General features: G+C 36.3%; 1 long non-coding RNA gene across 1 annotated transcript; it reads left to right on the top strand.

Moving 5' to 3' along the window:
* Nucleotides 1–282: 282 nt before the first annotated feature.
* LOC132638366 (uncharacterized) lies at nt 283–8,134 on the top strand. Its single transcript, XR_009581698.1, has 3 exons — nt 283–652; nt 6,446–6,594; nt 7,445–8,134. It is a non-coding gene; the product is annotated as an uncharacterized LOC132638366 (long non-coding RNA).
* The last annotated feature ends 2,144 nt before the right edge of the window (nt 8,135–10,278 follow it).

Raw genomic sequence — 10,278 nt, 5'->3', positions numbered from 1 at the left:
TACTACTCAATTAATGTGTGACGTTTATTTAACTTATATTTTATTTTATTTTTATGTTCGCATATATAACACATTTAATTATTGCATGTGTTAAAATATTTATTTGAGTTAATCATGCTTTAAAAATTAAAAAAATCAATAATTTGTTTTTATTAAAAGCACAACCGAATATGATTTAAATTTTTTTTTTTTTTTTTTTTAGGAAGGTCAGTAGGTTTTGGTCCCCACTGACTATTTTATTAGAGAATTAATAGCAATGTCTTTAAGAAAGAAACTAAAGTGGAAATAATTAAAAAATGAAAGCATAGCAATCGTATCATCTTCATCTGAACCTCTGTTGTTCAAGATGATTTCGCCTTTTCCTTCTCATCTGCAGTTGAAGATAAACTCTTTCTTTTGCTTCTTCTTTGTGAGATGAAATTTGTTATTTTCTGTGAATTATGTTGCAAATGCTACTTGTTTGTTTCCTTCTGTTGATGTCCAAATCCTATGAACTTTGAGAATTTAGCCACTCTTTACTCCTGTAGACCCTTCAGCTTATCTTCCTTGTTGACTGCCAATTCATTTTCTTGAAGCTCCAAATCTGGTGCTAGCAGCCCTCATTGATGAAGATATCTTAAGATTTCAGCTTGATAAGCTCTAATTTACTCAGGTACGACTTATTTCCACCATTTGCCTTCTCTGTGTTGAACTGATAGATCCGCCATGATTGAATTTGTAACAGATCTTTAAAAAATAATAAAATAAAATAAACGATCTGCTATTATCTTGATTCCAGCTCTGTTTGATGTGACCTTATCTTGCTTTGAATTTGGTGAATCCTAGTGTTTTGATGAATATCTCAGCTTGTGAGGGCTGAAATATATGTTTTCCTCATCTGTATGCTTATAGAAAATGCTTATAATGTCTAAGTAGCACTTAATAGCCTTTAGTTGATCCCATTTATATGCCCCTCAAAGCTCTCACCAAGGACATAGTTAACAACCACCGGGAGTATGCCTCCAGACTCTAAAGTGAACTAAATAAAACACTACGTAGCAATCACTATGGACTTTCCATGAGGAGAATCATAAGGTCATAGGATCCCAAATTTCTTTCAATTTAAACTCAAAATTCTCTCTGGAAGTGTTGCGATTTCTGATCTTCATATATTGTTAACTCTTCAAAAGAATGAGCCAAAGGCTAATACCACACGTTGGAGAGTTATCAATATTTGAATCACATTGTCACTTCACGTTCCATTGGTTCTTCCATTCCTAGCATTTCTGATTCTCAAATTGGGTACCTGATTCTTGTCCAGATTGAGAATTTTTTTTCCTGCACCAGGCAGCTCAGAAAAGCTATAAAATTTTGATGTACCTGCAAAATCAAAAACAACGTTTGATAAGAAATCAGCCAGACTATTTCCCTCCCGGTATGTATGTTGTATTATCACATTAAAGTTTTTCACTGCTTTATTGATTCTCCCAACTTCTGTGATAATACACCATGGTGCTTGCCATACTTCTTCAATGATATTCTTTAGCAACAATGAATCAGACTCCAAAATTAGGGGATGGATCTTCTGTTCCACACAATATATCAAACCCTCCAGAATTCCCCTAGCTTCAGCCACTACATTGGTTGTATCGCCTATCTCTGCACATTGTGCATAAACCAAGTCCCCTTCCCAATTTCTTACACAAAAGCTGTAGGAACTAGGTCCTGGATTTCCCCTTGAAGCCCCATCTGTGTTGCATTTAAACCACCTATTATAAGGGAGTTTCCAGTGCACAATCTTGCAAATTATAGAGGGATTATAGTTCTCCAGAAAATCAATTAAATCAGGCCAGATGAAAGGGATATTAATTAGCCATGGATATCTCATCTTGGCGAGGTAAAATAGATTGTTATTGATTTCATGTACTACTCTTTTGAAGCTTACCCTTCCTCCATGCCTCATGATATTTCTCCTCTTCCACAACTCCCACATAATCATAGCTGGCAAAGCTTGGATTATAGGCTTGAGCTTCTCTCCACATTTGACTTGCCACAAAGATCTAATAACTTGGTGTAATTGTACCATGTGAACTTGAATGCCTGCTGCCTCCATAAAAATCTTCCATACCCCAGCTGCAAATCCTCCTGTCAGGAATAGATGTATCATTGTCTCTTGTTGTTGAGGATTAATACAGCAGTAACACCTTGATACCACAGCTATTCTCATTCTCCTAAGATTATCATCAGTTGGGATATTTCCCCTCCATAGCCTCCAAAGGAAAAATGATATCTTGAATGGTACTCCCTTCATCCATAATTGTTGAAAATCAGGGTGTATTTGCCCCTTCTGCCGTCGGAGTTGCCAAGCACTATTTACTGTAAACTGCCATGTGCTTGTGGGCATCCACCATGGCCTATCCCATACCCCTTGAAGTTGCTCTATATAAATTTCCTGCTTAATATGTTCTACAATATCAGTGGGAAAAGACTGTTGTAGCACTGTATCTTTCCATCTTCCATCTTCAATGAGATTTGCTACATCCTCTAGTCCTTCATTGATAGGGTATTCATTGGGCACCACAAAGTGTAGTGGCCCCAGCTTTGTCCAGTTCTCATACCAAACATTAACTGACCCTCCTTTAATTTCCCACCAAATTTCATGCTCCATATCTTCTCTGGCTTCTAGCATCTTTTTCCACACTTGAGTTCCTCCTTTCCATTGAACCAAGGTAGGAATCACTTTCTTGCAGTATTTGTTCCACATGTAGTTTGCCCATAGAGTACTGGTGGTTCTGAATCTCCACCAAAGTTTTGCAAAAAGTGCTTTAGACACATCAAATAAAGATTTGAACCCTAGGCCTCCTTCCTGAATAGGTAAACAAACATCCTTCCATGATACCCAGTGTTTGCTTCTCCCTTCGTCCTTATTACTCCAGAAAAATCTAGCAAAGATCTTGTGAAGTTCATTCAACACACATTTAGGAGGAACAAGTACTGATAAGAGATGTAAAGGCATAGATTGCAACACGCTCTTTATTAATACTGCTTTACCACCAAAAGATAATAACTTGCCCTTCCACGAATGCAATCTCCCTTTAATCTTCTTGATAAGATCAGCATAATACACCTTCCTTTTCCTGGAGTGAAAAGTGGGGCACCCAAGATAGGTGAATGGAAACCGCCCCCTGGTAAAACCTGTGATAGCAGCCACTGATTGGATTAGATCATTTCCCACTTTAGAGTACATATAGAAAGAGCTCTTCTCCTTGTTAATAAGCTGTCCTGAAGTCACCTCATACTTATTCAAAACTCCCATGATACTCTGTAAAGAATCTGGATGAGCAGAAGCAAATATTATAGTGTCATTAGCATATGACAAGTGGTTTAGAGGATTAGACCACTTTGGCATTCCATATCCAATATAATTAGAATCATCAAATAGAGAATTCAAAGCCCTTGATAGGACCTCAGCTGATAGAAGAAACAAAGTGGGAGATAAAGGGTCCCCCTGCTTCCCCCCCCCCCCCCCCTTGAAGACCGGAAGAAACCTGTTGCCTGTCCATTCAAAAGTACTGAATACCAATTGTTGCCTATCAACCTCCAAATCAAGTTAATAAAGTGCTCAGCAAAACCCATAGCCCTTAAAACATGCAATAGGTATTTCCAAGAAACCCTATCATAAGCCTTGGCCATGTCCAATTTGATTATCACATTAGCAGGCTTTCCTCTAATTCTAATATCAGACACAATTTCCTGTGTAAGCAAGATATTTTCAAATATACTCCTTCCCTTTACAAAGCCTGATTGATTTGAAGAAATCAGAGATGGGATAATCTTCTCCATTCTTCCGTGTACTACCCTTGAAATCACCTTATTAATGAAATTAGACAAACTAATTGGTCTCATATCAGAAAATGTGAGAACAGGATGTCTTTTAGGAATAAGGACCAAATTTGTATGAGTGATAGACTTTGGAAGTTCAGCACCATCAAAAAAAGATAATACTACTGCATGCACATCATTCCCCACAATATCCCAGCATTGTTGATAAAATACACCTGTAAAACCGTCTGGTCCACTTGCACTGTCACCACTTAGAGCAAAAACTGCCTGCTTGACTTCCTCCTTTGATGGATAGGTGCATAGTTGTATATTTTGCTCAAGATTAATCAATGATGGAATCTTTCTTAGCATTTCAAAGTCAGTAATGTCCCCTTCCTGAGTAAATTGTTTCTGATAGAATTGCACAGCTTCTTGTTTGATTTCCTCCATAGATTCCAACCAAATACCATTTCCATTCTGAATTGAATTCACCTGTAATTTCTTCCTCTTCCCAGTAACATAATTGTGAAAGAAATTGGTGTTTCTGTCCCCTTCTGTATACCACACAAAGCCTGCTTTTTGCTTCCAATATTGTTCTTCTAGACTCAGGTACTTCTTTAATTCAGCTTGAGCCTTTTGAAGGACAATTCTGTTAATAATGCTAGGATCCTCTTCAAACAGTGCCTCCTTTACTTTCACAATCTCTTCCCTTATTGCCACCTGTTGAAAGATATCTCCATATGTGTCTCTACTCCATTTGGATAAAACCCCTTTAAGATTTTTCAACTTCTGCTTGAAAGCCAAAAAAGGAGATCCTGCAAAATGTGTTATCCAGTTTTGCCTAACAGTCTCCTTAAAGGATTCATGCTGAGCCCAAAAGTTCAGAAATCTAAATGGTTTTATGAAATTAGCATCCTCTTCTCCACAAGATAAGACCAAAGGAGCATGGTCAGACCCTGTCTTTGATAGATGTTCCACTTCTATTTGAGGGAAGGTCTCCTGAAATGGAAGATTAACCACAACTCTATCAAGTCTTTTGAAAATACAATCCTCAGCAGCTCTCCCATTCCACCAAGTAAAAGGACTTCCTTTGAAACCCATATCAAATAAACCACAAGAATTTACACAAAATGCAAAATCTTCACACTCAGATAGTGTAACAGGCAGGCCCCCCAATTTTTCATCCTCTGATAAAATAGCATTAAAATCACCTCCAACCATCCAGGGGAAGTCCATGGTACTGGCTAATTGGTACATGCTATCCCATAATTCTAGTCTTTCTTCTTCATCACATTTTGCATAAACAAAAGTAGCAATCATATCTTTCCCAATGTCTTGATGAAAGAACCTCAAAATAATTTGTTGTTCTGTATCCATCAAAACCTGCCACTGTACATTTGCATCCACAAATATCCAAATCTTCCCATTAACATTAGAAATGGCAGATTCCATTCCCAGCAATCTTTTATACTTCTGAAGATGCCTACAATTTTGAAAAGGTTCCATTAAAGCAACAATGAAACACTTGTATTGCCTTTGAAGCATGATTAACCTCTGAAAAGCCTGTTGTGTATTAACAGACCTTATGTTCCATATTAGAGCCTTAATTATCATTTATGCTTAGAGGTAGTAACTCTCTTTGAAGCCCTCCTGGTTTGTGATTTATCCTGCACTTTTGAATTTTTTTCACTCTTTGCAATAGCTTTTGGGGATAAACCAGCTTCAGTAGTGACTTTATGGATTAACTTAGGGTCTATCTCAGTCCCTTGATCCTCTTCTAATTGTTGTGATTCCTTGATAGCAAGCTGCACTTCAACTTCTGTCACTTTATGAGCCACAATGTCTTGTAGCTTTGCATTTGGTGATGATTGCTTGCTCTGAGTATACAATTGTTGCTCCTTATTATCTACTTGAACTTGTAGCACTGTTTCTGTGTTGTTCAATTGTTGTGATGCTGCTTCTCTAGTAGGCTCAAGTTCTTGCTTCCCATTGTGAATTGTTATAGTTGTTGCATCAGGTGGTTTACATTTCACTCCCATATGCTCTGTCAATTTGCCCAGGTCCTGCTCTGCATTTGTTACGCTATTGGCTGTATCATAATTTCCTGAGTCATTTCCATCAGAAATTAATGAATCTCCTCAGTTTCCACCATAATGAACCTTAGTAGATTCATAAGACTCCAGCATCTGAAATGAAGACCCCTGACTGCCTTCCGACTCTTCTTTATTTCCCTCAGTCTCCTCCACTCTATCCCCCTGCTTACTATCATATTCATCTCCACCTTTTCCAGCTGAGAGATGTTGTGGTCTTTCTAACTTACCAGCTTCATGAAATTGAACTTTTGAACTTTCTTGTTCACTACTAGATTTTTGTAATGATGTTTCTTGTATTTTCCTTTTCCTCAATTCTTCCCCATTCACCTCTTCCACCTGTGAAGTATTATTTATGTCTTCCATATCTCCTGATTGCTCCCCCATATTCTCATGTTCATTATTACCCTTGACCTTTGTTGGAGTGTTTAATTCCTTCAGTTCAAAATTATCCCCTAAAGGTTCACCCTTGCTTTCTTCAGCCTTATTAGAATTCTGTAATTCTTCATTATCACCATATTGCTCATTTTTACTTTCATGTGTATTCTTTGCAGGATATGGTTGCTGATCCTCATTTGCTACAATTTTATCCTCTGGATGCCCCGACTCTGATAGGGCTGCAAATTGGTTGCTTGTTTGCAAAGTATTCGCTGGAGCTTCTACTTTCTTTCCCTTGCTACTGCTACCAGATGCATCATCTTTGGTAAGAATTCTATTATCTTTTATAGCATTCCAGTTTCCCGGATTTCCAAGCACTCTTCCACTATGTAAAACTCTGGCTGAATTATGATATCCCCTGTAGTGTTGCTTATTTGTTTGTATGTTTCCTCCATTTTCTTTCTCCTTTGAATTTCCATGTTTTTGCTTCCCCACTATTTTCTCCTCTTTGTTTGTTTCCTTCTCTTTTCCTTGTTGTCCATCAGAAACCCTTTCTTTGGTACTTACTCTCCTTTCATTATTCTTTTCCTGAGCCTGAACAGATGCTTCTGTTCTCTTTTCTTGATCATCACTCACTTGTCCCAGTGTTGGATTAATAACCCTGCAGTTTTCTTCATTATGGCCCTGTAGTTTACACTCTGAACAATACTTGGGAATGTAGTCATAGTGAATTTTAACCTTGACAGTTCTTATTGCTCCTGTCTTTTCATCCTCTACATCCATTCTCACTGAATTAGGTAGATCTGATAGTAGATCTACCAAAACTTTGACCCTAGCACAACTAGGTCTAGTTTTGTTGATGGTGGCCCTGTCTAGATGTATTGGTATGCCTACTGCAGATGCCATAGAGAATAAAGCTTCCTTCACAAAGTAGGTAGGCAATAGGTTTGGAAAAGAGATCCATGCCATTGCCTTGGATGTCTCCTCATCAATTTTGAACTTGGAGTCATAAATGAGTGGCCTCATTTGATATGAATATCCCTCCTTATCAGTAATATAATACGCTGGTTTTGATGTCAAGTTCACAAAATCTTCTAGTGATGATAATCTTATAAGTACATGCCTGCTTCTGAAGAAACCAACCTTACATTCTCCTTTTATTCCACATTGTGCAGGAATAAGTTTGTCAAGTTGCTCCATCTCTGGCCATCCATAAGAGAATTTACCCACAACAGCATGTTGTAGTTTCTCAATGGTATTCATTCTTTCGACCTCCTCCTCAGTCCATTTAAGATATGGCTCCCCATGAAGAAAAGATATTTGCTTGATCTCAATTGGTGGAACAGGATGTGAAACTGTAGGCTTCAAGAGATTTGCATATTGTAATTTGTTCTCATTTGGTTGTGTTATCACTCCTTCCTTAGGTGTTGCAAAAGTTAATTGCTGGCCAGCCCCACCGGAGGACTGGCCACTGGCCGCAAAAGCCATAAGCAACTATCTTGAAATAAGGTTATGCATGAAAATAGGAGGTGAGAGGCTCAACTAATGAAATTTTCTCTCAGGCAAATCATCAAACAGGTTGCAGGCAAAACTTTAAATCTCCATCAGAATCAGAATCAGAATCTGAAGAATGTAAGCATGGATTTGACCGACGTGTGGGTCTAGAGTTGTTTTACTATATGTGATGTTCTTTGGAATCAATGCTTATTCATCTCTGTCAAAGATTGAGAATCGTATTTTTTAGTGAGAAGTATATTCTTGCCTGTGTAGCACTTTTATAGTTTTATGACGTTAGAGGTGCAGTTTTTTGTATATATAAAAAACAAAGCATCATCGGGTGGGAATGTGGGAAGCTAACTTGAAGGTATTTGGTGCAACTTGTGAGACTATGGGTAGTTGGGGGTGGGGAGTTGGGAATCTCTACTGGATTTTTATATGATTTAAATAGAGGTAACGTCTTACCACTTATTTGTAAAACGGGGAAAAAAAAAATTGTATATCGTGGGCTGATCCACGTTATACAAAATATATTGTATAACGTAGATCAGCCCACGATATATGTTTAAATTTTTTATTTTTTTTAATTTTTCGGTTTTCGTCTGACAGATGAAAAAAAAGGTTTGGGGTATAACGTGGATCAGCCCACGATATACCCCTTTTTGTATGTAAATTTTTTGGCAATCTCTTTTTGTTTGTTGGCAATCAAAAGGTGCCTTTAGGCTCTGGACTCCTAACTATTCATGTCAATTAATTCATATTAGAATACAAATTCATCTTGTAACTGAAACTTACGTGAGAATATATATTAAATAGGGGAAGGACTAAATATGAGAGCTGTAACAGAAAGCTTAAGCAAAACTGAAAGAGAATTCACTAATAGTAACTTTTGTAATTTTTGTATGTTTAGAGAATTAAGATAAGAGGATAAAATGCAAAATTTTAAGAAAAAAGACAAATGTCAATGCTGGCCATATAGAGGTGCCACATTATCTATACCTAGCTTTATATGAAGAAAAAAATATCAATGATGGTCATAGAGAGGTTTCACACCACTTTATCTATGCTTACCTTTATATTATATATAGATAGTAACACTGGGTAAAGGAGTACTTATTACATTCTTTTCTTTTTGTTCTCTACGTATCAATTTCACCCAAGTGAGAAAGATAACACACGTTAGAAAATAAGCAAGAACGCGACAAAAGATGGGAAGGATGATGCAATGGCACCTGGAATTTTTCATTTTTTCACGCGAGCTGAAGTATTCCGTTAGTTTGGGATGGAATTAGTTATCTAGGACAAAATATGCACTAGTTTTGGTAAGATGGAGGACTATTTGTGCTCCACCTCAAAGATATATAATTGAATGTGAAAATATATAGTTTTTGCTGTACAAAATAAAATTACAAATGAAATTGTGTTAATATTTTAAAAGAAAATTGTAAATAAAATTTTGCAGGAGCTTCATTTTCCAGTTGTTGTTATATTATACATTTCCATAATAACTTTCGCTTTTCTGCTTTTACCCAATTCATTCTGTTTTTTTTTTCTATTTAATTATATACTATTTTCATGCTATTTTTGTCTACTTAAAATTCAATGCCTTGTCATTAGGTAACTACTGAACTTTGGGTTTTTGTGTAAAGCAAAATATGACATCTTAACTTTATTAAAACAATTCGTTTATAAAAGAAAAACGATTAAAGGTTGGGTCATGATATATATGGGTAATTCTTTTGGAAGGGTTTTTTAAGTTTTAAAATAATAGGAACTTTGCAGCCAATTTTTATCGAAAAATGACCAAAATGACTTTTTATGAAAAACAGTAGAAGTTGAATGATTTTATGATTAGAAAAATTAATTTGATGACTTTATTGCAATAATATTATAAGTTCAATAACCTTGTGGAAAATTAACCCTGGACTAAATATGTCTTTTCTTGCCGTATTTTTTATGTTTGGTTCTAACTTGTATGCTAGATTAGTTGCTTTCCCATGCGTTGGTGGATACTTGGGGCTCGCCATTTTCCTTTGAGATTGTATTTTAGAGTTTTTCCTGTGAAACTTGGAAGTTTAGTTCGGACGTTTTCATTTTTCATGAAATTTATATTGTTATGAAGCATGCTATAAAAGATTTAGCCTTGCGACCGCCTAAATAAAAGAGACTTTCAAAAGACAGCTTTTGACCTTTTTTTTCTTCCTTTCGAAAATGAAAATCAGAAGAATGTCTTGAAAGAGACAATAAGGACTTACAGGCTTCTTCACAAGAACTTCTTCATGTCTTGGTTCCAACACAATGAACAAGTCCAAACTAATTGAATACTATCTTGTATTTTAGATCTCTTAAAATCAAATTTATTTATAGATATAATAAAGCTAAGCATAAACAAGGTAATGTGGCAGCTCTCTTTAGCCATCATTCCTATTTATCTTTTTTCTCCCTTTTTAAGTTATTCTTCATTTTTTCTCAATTATTTTATTTGAAAAAGTCATCTTCATAACTCACACAT

This window comes from Lycium barbarum, chromosome 4 (assembly GCF_019175385.1).
Source record: "Lycium barbarum isolate Lr01 chromosome 4, ASM1917538v2, whole genome shotgun sequence".
NCBI classification, from domain to species: domain Eukaryota; kingdom Viridiplantae; phylum Streptophyta; class Magnoliopsida; order Solanales; family Solanaceae; genus Lycium; species Lycium barbarum.
The sequence above is the reverse complement of the archived record's forward strand: the minus strand, read 5'-3'. Positions and strand labels throughout refer to the sequence as shown.